This window comes from Ornithorhynchus anatinus, chromosome 12 (assembly GCF_004115215.2).
Source record: "Ornithorhynchus anatinus isolate Pmale09 chromosome 12, mOrnAna1.pri.v4, whole genome shotgun sequence".
NCBI classification, from domain to species: domain Eukaryota; kingdom Metazoa; phylum Chordata; class Mammalia; order Monotremata; family Ornithorhynchidae; genus Ornithorhynchus; species Ornithorhynchus anatinus.
Window position 1 is genome coordinate 42,683,255 of NC_041739.1, and position 10,976 is coordinate 42,694,230.

The window sequence follows — 10,976 nt, forward strand, 5'->3', positions numbered from 1 at the left end:
GGCCTACTGGAAATACCACGGTCCCAGGAGTTAGGAGAACCTGGTTATAGCTCCATCTTCACCACTCTCTTTCCTCATCTGCAAAATGAGGAGAAAATGAGGATTATGAGCCTTATGTGAGACAAAGACTGCCTCTGAACCGTTAACTTTATATCTACTCCAACATAGTGAGCACTTCAAAAATACCCCTGTTATTATATGAGCTGACACTTGGCATAAGAAAACACAAAATAGTATACATAAGAGGTTTGACTGCCTGATTCACTCCCATAGTCACAAACCAAGATAGGCAATAGCTTATTCACTTTTCTCCCAGTGCTTAGGCCCATGCTTCACACAACTTAAGTACTTAATAAGTTCTGTTATTAAAACTTCTACTACTGCTACTGCTACTTCTACAATAGCTTCTTCTGACCTCTCAGGATGATGGCTCATTTCCCATTCTCTGGGACCCATTTCTTTGGGATTCTCTGGGTAAGGGATACCCTAGAGATCCCCTTCTCTGTACCCCACCAGGGAGACCAGACTCCAATCCAAATTTCCTGGTTTTCAATGCACCATGAGCCTGCAGGAACTATTCACCAGCAACTACAAGCCTCCCAGATCCAAATGTGCCCCATTTCTACCCTTACAAAATGGAGCAGCATGACTGGGAGCAGTGAAGGAGAGGAGGGCTGGACATGTAGCGGTTGGGGATTGCTCTAAATAGGATTCTGTGAGGGTTGGTGGCAGGAGTAAGGCAATGGTGCCCTATTCCTGAGAGACTTCTATATCTTCCATCACCCAGCCTGAGTACTCAGTGACCTGTGTAGCCTCACTGGGCAGTCTCTGAACTCATTCACCTTATCCTGATCCTTGCTATCTTCTGTTTCCCCTGCCCTCTCCCCTCTCAGATTTAATAGATAGAAGTCTTGATCACTGCATGTTAGGAAGGACAGGATAGGACAGAAGATGAGAAAGGTGACCAAGTTGGTCAGGACTCTGGAGACCTTTCTCTGTGGGGATAGGCTGAGAGCATCAGGACTCTTGATCCTGATGAAGAAAGCTAAGAAGGGACACAAAATTAGAAAGGGAAGGGACAGGGGGAACCAAGATTTATCATTCACCAAATTTCCCAATATCAACAAAGAGTCACCCACTGAAACTCAAATGTGGTAGATATAGACCAAGTAAAAGGAATCCAGAGTAAACAGTAAAATTATGAAATTCATTCCAATTGAAAACTGGGCAGGCATGAAATACTAGAGAAGCAGCGTGGCTCAGTGAAAAGAGCACGGGCTTTGGAGTCAGAGGTCATGAGTTTGAATCCCAGCTCTGCCACTTGTCAGTTGTGTGACTGTGGGCAAGTCACTTAACTTCTCTGTGCCTCAGTTGCCTCAACTGTAAAATGGGGATTAAGACTGTGAGCTCCACGTGGGACAACCTGATTCCCCTGTGTCTACTCCAGCGCTTAGAACAGTGCTCTGCACATAGTAAGTGCTTTACAAATACCAACATTATTATTATCATTATTACCAGGCTCCAGAGGGGATTGGATAGTTCCTGAGCGGAATGAGTGATGCAGATTGGGTTACTGGAGGGAAGGTCATGGAATGGGAGGGAAGAGTTAGTATGGTCCCTCTTTAACTGAAAAGGTGGTTTCCCAGCACACAATTCCTCCAAGTGTCTTGGTACCTTTACTGGAAACTGAGACTTAGGCTAGGGAACATTGTGTTGTCATTTTTTTTCACCGTTCCCCAGATAAATTTTTGAGCACTTACTATATGCTAGGCACTGGGATTTTGTTGGCAACTGTGATGGGAAAGTTAGCTGGAAGTAAGGAAATTGGAGGGAAGATGAGAAATTTTGCTTCGGACATTTGGAGCTTGAGGTGTTTAAGGGAAATCCGTGGAGAGATATCTTGCTGGCAAGAAGAAATCTATGATTTCAGTGAAGGTGGAGTCAGTAAGGAAGAGTTAAGAATCATTTACATAGAAGTGGTGGTTAAAGCAAGGTGTGAATGAGCCTCACCAAGGAAGTGAGTATAAAGTACACAGAGAATAGGGATATAGAATGGAGCCTTGGGGCCCCTATTATTAGGGAGGGAAAAAGGAAGGAAGAAGAAGTAAATGGGGCTGAGAATGAGAGGTAAGAGGAGAAAAAATAGGGTAGATAAGGCTTTCAGGAGCAGAGAATAGTCTATAGAATCAAAGGCCAAGAGGTCCAAGAATATTAGAACTGAATAGAGCCCATTAGACTGGCAAGGAGAAGGCAAGGACAAGATCATTTGCTACTGTGGAGAAAGAGGTTTCAGAGGAGTGGAGAAGGTGGAAACTAGATTTTAGAGGGCCAAAAATGGAATTGGAGGATAGGAAGTGTCCAATGCATACAACTTTTTTGAGGAGCTTGGAGAGGAAACAGAATGATAAAATGGGATGGTAGACGGGAAGTGGAGTGAGATTCAGAATTTTGAGTAGGTTTTTTCTGTGTTTTTTTTTTTTTGTAAAGGGCAGAGGTGAGCTTGTTAGAAGGCAGAGGAGAATGAATCTCTTGAGAGACAGCTGGGTAGGATGAGAGAGTAGATGAAGGAGTAGAAGGGGAAGGTTTTATGGAGGTCATGCTTGATGATTTCAGTTTTGTCAACATAGTATGTGGCAAGGTCAGTGGTGAAAGTAGAGGGAAATGGTAAGGAAATTGAGGGTTTCAGTTGTGAGTTTAAGGTCTGGAATAATTGTTGAGGTGATGGGTATATAGCATAAAGCTTCTACTACTGAGGAAAGTCTCTGAGCTGCCACGGCCATCTGCCCAAAACCCACCCCTTATCCTCCCCAGTCCCAAACACCAGGCTGGGATGAGCTATGTGAAGTAAGGAGGAAGATTCAAGCCGAGTTGTAGCCCCCACAGTTGGAGGTGGGCACAGCAGCTCAGAAAGGGGGTTTCAACCTGCTGATGCTGCCCTCCCCCTGCCCTCCATCCTTTAACTGTCTCCACTCACCTTCAGGGCACTCTTCGCACTCCAGTCCATACTTCACTCTTTTCTGTAGCTATTTCCTCTGTGTTGGCAAAGACCATCACTTTGGTCTTTTCACTGTGGTCTTGGCCTTCAAGGACACCAAGCCAGGAAGCAAAATGAGGACTTTGTTGGGCCCCAGGGCATCCAGTTACATCATCCTCATCTGCTCCCTCGTTCAAGTGGGCATCTCCATGGTCTGGCTTGGAACTTCCCCACCTCTCCCCGATTTGGACATGACATCAGAGCCTGGTCTCATCACTGTCCAGTGCAATGAGGGCTCCACAATTGCCTTCTACTGTGTCCTTGGCTCCATGGGCTTCCTGACTTTAGTCAGTTTCATTGTGGTTTCCTGGCCAGGAGGCTACCCCACAGCTTCAACGAAGCTGGGTTCATCACATTCAGCATGCTGGTGTTCTGCGGTGTCTGGGTCTCCTTCCTGCCCATGTACCTGAGCACCATGGGCAAGGCCATGGTGGTAGTTGCCAGTGCCGGGCTTCTGGGCTGTATCTTTGGGCCCGAGGTCTACATCATCCTGCTGAGGCTGGACAGGAACACCAAAGGACAGTTACTGGAGTGACAGGGGAATCATGAATTGGGACAAAAGAAGTTGAGATCACCAGGGCTATTTTCAGGGGATAATGTACCTTGGATAATGTACCTTGAGATGCTAGTTCAAATGTTGGCCACAGACACGTGATATACTTCACCAAAGGATGCTCTTTCACCATACAGTGTTTTCCAGCATCAGCTCCCAGATCTATAATGTGCCACTCTTCCCTTCATCTCCCAACCTCCCCTTCGTGGATGGCCATGATGGCCTGAGTTCAACTGAGCCAATAGCCGATTTCTGCTCCCAGGAGAAGGCTGAGGACAGCAACTCCCAAAGACCGAGGGAAAAATAGGCAGATCTTTTCACATCTTCCCTGGGTCTCCAGGAGAATTCTTGATGAGTTGGATGGGGAACAGCTATTTTGAATCACACCCCACTTTTGGGCTCTGATCCTTGTCCTTTCAGGCTCTGCCCTTTTCCCATTTTCCTTAGCACTCTCCTCTTCTCATCCCACACTGTAGCCCACATCCCTCTCCTCCCTGCTACTTCCTTGTGTTCCCCACTGCCCACTGGCCCTGCCCTGGGTTTTTCTCTCTCACATCTCCTGGCTAGGCTCTGAACGTAGAGTCCAATCAGCACAGGAAGTGGACTCTGGACTCGGCTCTCTGGAGTAGAGGCTGGGGTCTTGACTATCCCTCCCCTCCCCACCATGGGAGCCAATAGTAAATTTCCAGAGCTGACAGATCCACATCCCCCTCCCCTGCCCCCCAGCTCCAATCCCACCCCATAAATGACCCTAATCTCTCACTGGACACTCTCTCAGCCTCCCCCAGCCCAGGTTCTGATGTTAAACGGCTTATCTGCTGCCTGCTCTCCTTTGCTGGCTATTCTGCTGTTTCTGTGACAGTGGGAAATGGATAGCCTGGGCTCTTTGGATACTAGAGATGCCACCCTGGGCACCCTCAGTTCACCCAGTCCACCACACAGCTGCCTTCCCCAGGTGAGGAGAGTCAACCTTGGACCCACAACCCTGAAGAATGTTTGAATTGCAGCCTCAGCTCCCTGCATATTCTCAGCCTCCCAACATTACCATGATTGAGGAACTCTCTGCCTGATCCCACAAGTTCTTCACAAGCTGGTCCTCATGTAAAAGTTGTTGCTGTTCCTCTTCACGTCCCTTTCACCTCCAAGGAAAACATCTGGTAATTGCAGTTTGATTTCCCTGTCACTCTCAACCCTCCCACCCCAACTGAGGAACTATCAGCCTGCCCCCAGCATGCTTTGTGCCCCAGCCATGCTGCCTCCCAGGGAATTGACACTGGCTCCCCTCCACACCCCTGAGGAAACCCCAGAATCCCATCCTGCTTTCAACCATCATGGCAGGAAAAGAATACAACATGAGTCTCCTTAAAAACTCAGGAAAGTTAATGACCTTAGTAGCCATCTTTGTGGCTTTGAGTTTGCTGTGAACTCAATATCACAAAAGTCCTGAATTCTGCTCCTTTAGCCACAGCTCTCTACTGACTTTTACTTCCATTTTGGGTATTATGTATTTGTCCTTGTCTTTTAAGCTCTTTTAATGTTTTCTTGTTCATTGCTCCTTAAGTGTTTGTTTCAAGTCCTCTTTCTCACCTTTATTCATAAATTATGGGCCCCTCAAAGGACAGTGCCCTTGCTTATTTCTTTGTTTGAAAAAAAATATGGTATTTGTAAAGTGCTTACACAGTGCCAGACACTACTGTAAGTGCTGGAAGAAGTGCAAGATAGTTGATTTGAACACAGTCCCTGTCCCACATTGGGCTCACAATCTTAATTCCCATTTTACAGATGAGATAACTGAAGCACAGAGAAGTAAAGTGACTTGCCCAAGGTCACAGAGAAGACTACTGAAGTAGTGTGGCCTAAGGAAAAAAAGATGGGCCAGGGTGTCACAGGACTTGGGTTCTAATCCCAGCTCCACCACTTGTCTGCTGAATGACCTTGCACAAGTCACTTAATCTCTCTGAATCTCAGTTATCTCATCTGAAAAATGAGGATTTAGACTGTGAGCGTTATGTGGGTCATAGACTGTGCTCAACCTGATTAGCTTGTATTTATCCCAGCACCAAGTATAGTGCCTCTGACACAGTAAGTTCTTAGCAAATATCATTAAAAAAGTACTTGAGTCAAGATTAGAACCCAGACCCTCTGACTCCCAGACCCAGGCTCCTTTCACTAGGACATAATGGTTCTCACCAGGTTATGCTGCTTCTCACTTATGTGAGAAGCAGTGTGGCTTAGTGGAAAGAGCACAGGCCTGGGGTTCAAAGGTCATGGGTTCTAATCCCACTATGCCATTTGTCAGCTGTGTGACTTTGGGCAAGTCACTTAACTTCTCTGTGCCTCAGTTACCTCATCTGTAAAATGGGGATCAAGACTTTGAGCCCCAAGTGGGACAACCTGATAACCTTGTATCTATACCAGTGTTTAGAACAGTGCCTGGCACATAGTAACTGCTTAACAAATACCAACAAATACCAAATATCAAATGCTCTGGAGGCATTAAACACTTAATTAATAAAATTACTATATCTGCTACTACTGTTACTACTAATACTACTGGGAAGGAAAATGGGCAGCCCACGTTTCTCCAGAGCTTAAAGGAATAAAAAAGGTGTCATTTTTTTTTTTTTTACAAAATATTTGGCAGGAAATAAGGGCAGTCCTAAATCCAGGCCAAAACAGACCCTGGAGTCACTTTTGAAGTGCCTGGACCCTAGTTAAACTCTGCTGGTCTTCTATTCTTAAACAAAGACTTGGGGACTTTCTGCTCAGGGAATCCCTATCACTGCCACCACCCTTCTACTGAAGCCCAAGAGTTGCCCTGAATATGAAAGGGTAATTAGGGGACTAGCCTACCACCCCCATCCCAGGATGATTACAGGAAGCTCATGGAGAAAGTGCTCCCTCCCTATCCCATGGCTTCATAGAGCAATGTGTATCCCTGGAAACTAGAGTTCTCCTCCAACCTCTACCACAAAGTCACACTATCATCAGAGATCCCAAAATTGTTTAGTCTTTTCCTTACTCAGTAACAATAAAAATGATTCTGGTTCAAATCTCCTTTCTCTACATCTCATATGCTCCCTCTGACCAACACCTCCATTCCTGCTCCCCAGCCTCCACAGGCCCTCTGTACTTTCTTTTAGAGATTCCAGGGCAGACACTCCTTTAGTCCTTCCCCTCTATTCTCTTGTCAGGATTTAGGGCTGGGAATAATTGAAAATCTCACAATAACTCTTCTTTCCTGCCTACCTCCTTGCAAGCACTGGTCATACATCTTCTCCTTTTGGAGTGTAGGAAAACTCAGTCATGGTCTTTAAAATTCCATTTGTGATAGAATTCCTGATCACAGGTGTGAAATATGCAACAGCTTCTCCATCAAATGCCTTTCTAATTAACCCTTAGGAGAGAGTACTCAACTTCTTCATTGAAGACCCTTTAAACTTGAAAGGAGAGTGTATCATTCTCCCTGTGGCTATTGTCTAAAGTCTTCTTTAAATTCACCAAAATTCTCTGTGATCATCTACCCAAAATTCCTCTCTCACAAAAAAAATTTTTTTAAAAAAATATTTCTGGAATATTTCATGAATATCTCGTGTCCTTTTAAACAAAATCTGTGTAACAGGACAGGCCTCCTGATCTCACACAAATTTTCCAGATTCCCTGATTCCACACTTATTCCACTACCCCAGGGCATTTCCCTAGAATGAAACACTAGTGTATGGTGAGATTGCTCTACTCTGATAGCCTAAATGTAGGGGAATTAAATCCCCACTCTCACAGGCATCCCTAAAATGAGAAAGCTTATTTTAATTCATCTTTCCCAACTGGCTCATTGGCATAATCACACCAAGCATTTGAAGACTAGTTTTCTAAACACTTAAGCCCCTACCTCAGAATAAACAAGTTAAACACTTTCTTGAGAGAGGCACTTTCCCTTGAACAATTATTTGTATCAAAACTACAAATTCTTCCATTTCTTCTTCCTTAATATGGGGATAGATTGTGAGTACTGTGGGACGTTCCCCAGAGTCATTCTGGCTGGGGGGACCAGCAGTGGTTTTTATTCGAGCAGAAGGGGAAGGGAAAGGGCAGGGAGATGGTAGTAGTAGCAGATATGACACACAGATCTACATCTCTGCCCCTGTCCTCTCCCCCTCCCTTCCGGCTCGTATCTCCTCCTGCCTCCAGGACGTCTCTACCAGGATGTTTGCCCGCCACCTAAAACTCAACATGACCAAAACTGAGCTCCTCATCTTCCCTCCCAAGCCCTGTCCGCTCCCTGACTTCCCTATCACTGTGGATGGTACGACCATCCTTTCTGTCTCTCAGGCCCACAACCTCGGTGTCATCTTTAACTCGGCTCTCTCGTTCACCCCACACATCCAATCCGTCACCAAAACCTGCCAGTCTCACCTTTATAATATTGCCAAGATCCACCCTTTCCTCTCCACCCAAACGGCTATCTTACTGCTACGGGCTCTCGTAATATCCTGGCTAGATTACTGTGTCAGCCTGCTCTCTGATCTCCCTTCCTCCTCTCTCTCCCCATTCCAGTCTATTCTTCACTCTGCTGCCTGGCTCATCTTCCTGCAAAAACGCTCTGGGCATGTCACTCCCCTTCTTAAAAACCTCCAGTGGTTGCCTATCAACCTCTGCACAAAACAAAAACTTCTCACTCTAGACTTCAAGGCTCTCCATCACCTTGCCCCTTCCTACTTCTCCTCCCTTCTCTCTTTCTACAGCCAACCTGCACGCTCTGCTCCTCTGTCTCCCACCTCCTCACTGTCCCCCATTCTCATCTATCCTGCCGTCGACCCCTGGGCCATATCCACCCACGGTCCTGGAATGCCGTCCCTCCTCACCTCTGCCAAACTAATTCTCTTCCCCTCTTCAAAACCCTACTTAAAGCTCACCTCCTCCAAGAGGCCTTCCCAGCTGAGCTCCCCTTTTCCCTCTGCTACCTTTACTCCCCACTTCACCTCTATGCAGCTAAACCCTCTTCTCCCCCCTTTCCCTCTGCTCCTCCCCCTCTCCCGTCCCATCTCCTCAGCACTGTACTGGTCCTCTCAACTGTATATATCTTCATTACCGTATTTATTTTGTTAATGAGATGTACATCACCTTTATTTTATTTATTTGCTATTGTTTTAATGAGATGTTCTTCCCCTTGATTCTATTTATTGCCATTGTTCTTGTCTTTCTGTCTCCCCCGATTAGACTGTAAGCCCATCAAAGGGCAGGGATTGTCTCTATCTGTTACCAATTTGTACATCCCAAGCGCTTAGTACAGTGCTCTGCACATAGTAAGCACTCAATAAATACTACTGAATGAATGAAAAGATAGGGTGGTTTCTGGGGAAAAAAAGAGGGCAGAAGGTAGATTGTTGGAAATAAGGGGAGAATTGGAGGAAAGAAAGTGAAGACAATGAGACAACTCGCTCAAGTAGTTTGGAGCGGAATGGTAAGGAGATAGGAGATACCTGGAGGGAGCCATGGGATCAAGGGAAGAGATTTTAGAATGAGGAAGTCATGATGTGTGGTCTTCACATGATAGACTCTAAGCTTCTTGTGGTTAGGGGTCATGTCTACTGATTCTATTGTCCTCTCCCAAGCACTCAGTGCAGGACCCTGTACACAGTAGATGATAAGCAGATGGTACCCCTATTGAAAGCTCATGTCCACCAGAAGGCCTTTCCAAATTGAGCCTCCCTTTTCTTCTGCTCCCTTCTCCCCACTACATCACCCCAACTTCTTCTCTCTGCTCTAACCCCCTCCTCACCCCACAGCACTTGTGTATATAAGTACATATTTATTATTCCATTAATGATGTATATATTTATATATATATATATATATATAATTCAAGTATTTTGATGCTTTTGATGCCTGTCTACTTGTTTTGTTTTGTTGTCTGTCTTCCCCATTCTAGACTATGAGCCCATTGTTGGTTAGGGATTGTCTCTGTTGCTGAATTGTACTTTCCAAGTGCTTAGTACAGTGCTCTGCACACAGTAAGTGCTCAATAAATACCACTGAATGAATGAATGAATGAATGAATGTGGGACAAGGACTCTGTTCAGTCTCGTAATTTTGTATTTACCTCAGTGCTTAGCACATCTTAAGTGCTTCTAAAATGCCATAATCAATTATTTCTGACAAGGGGACTGGAGAGGGTTTGACAGATTGAATAGAGGTCTAGTTTATAGCTGAGCATTCGAGGGCACTGAAGCAGTGTGGTCTAGTGGATAGACCACTGGCCTGGAAGTCAGAAGGACCTGTTTTCTAATCCCAACTCACTGGGTGTCTGCTGTGTGATCTTGGTCAAATAACCACACTTCTCTGTGTCTTAGTTATCTCATCTTAAAGTTGGGATTAAGATGGGGAACCCCATGTGGGACAGGGGCTGTGTCCAACCTGATTTGCTTGTATCCACTCCAGCATTTAGAACTGTGCCTGGCACATAGTAAGCACTTAACAAATATCACAGTTACAATTAACTTAACATTATTGGTCTTTGAGGCCTGGGATCCTGAATAACGAAGTGTTCAAAAACTGTATAGGTGTCTCTGACTACGGGGAAGGGAGTGAGAAGGGAATGTCTGTATATGTGGAGAAAGAAGAAAGGCATTACCCATTTTTTCCTGGGACAGCATCAGTGGACACTGGACTCAGTTGGAGAAGTCAGAGCCATTCAGAGTGGATGAAGAATCTTCAAATCTCAGCACTGGTGGCAGTGAGCCCTCTGGATGGGTCAGGCCAAGCCTTTTCTGGGAAACTGAGAGAGCTTTAGCTGGATGGAAACAGCTAGAGATGAGGAGACCATGTACATGAGAGTCCTCAAAGTAATAATAATAATGGTAATAATAATGTTGGTATTTGTTAGGGATTTACTATGTATAGAGCACTGTTCTAAGCACTGGGGTAGATATAGGGTAATCAGGTTGTCCCACATGAGACTTACAGTTAATCCCCATTTTACAGATGAGGTAACTGAGACACAGAGAAGTTAAGTGACTTTCCCACAATCACACATCTGACAAGTGGCAGAGCAGATTTGAACCCATGACTTCCGACTCCCAAGCCCAGACTCTTTCCACTGAGCCATTCTGCTTCTCTTAAGTAAGCATTCAAATGTTGTTCCCCAGCGCATGGCACTGAAAGTGCCCTGCTAAAAAATTCTCAAGTCTTGGAGACTGAAATGAGGTAGAAAATCCAATTCCCAAAGATCTGTTCTCATGCTCCTCTAATAGATTAATAAAAAGCTCTTTTTGAGCACAACAGTGAACCAGCAGGAGGCATAACACTGAACACGACAGCACATCTAAAGACAAAATATGTGTGTGAACAGTGGGTTCCAAATTGTAAACTCCATCATTAGTGACCTCTTCT

At 45.2% G+C, this 10,976-nt stretch overlaps 1 pseudogene; it reads left to right on the forward strand.

The window, feature by feature from the left end:
• Positions 1-4,918: 4,918 nt before the first annotated feature.
• Positions 4,919-10,976, forward strand: part of LOC100086311 — an 8,125-nt pseudogene continuing 2,067 nt past the window's right edge.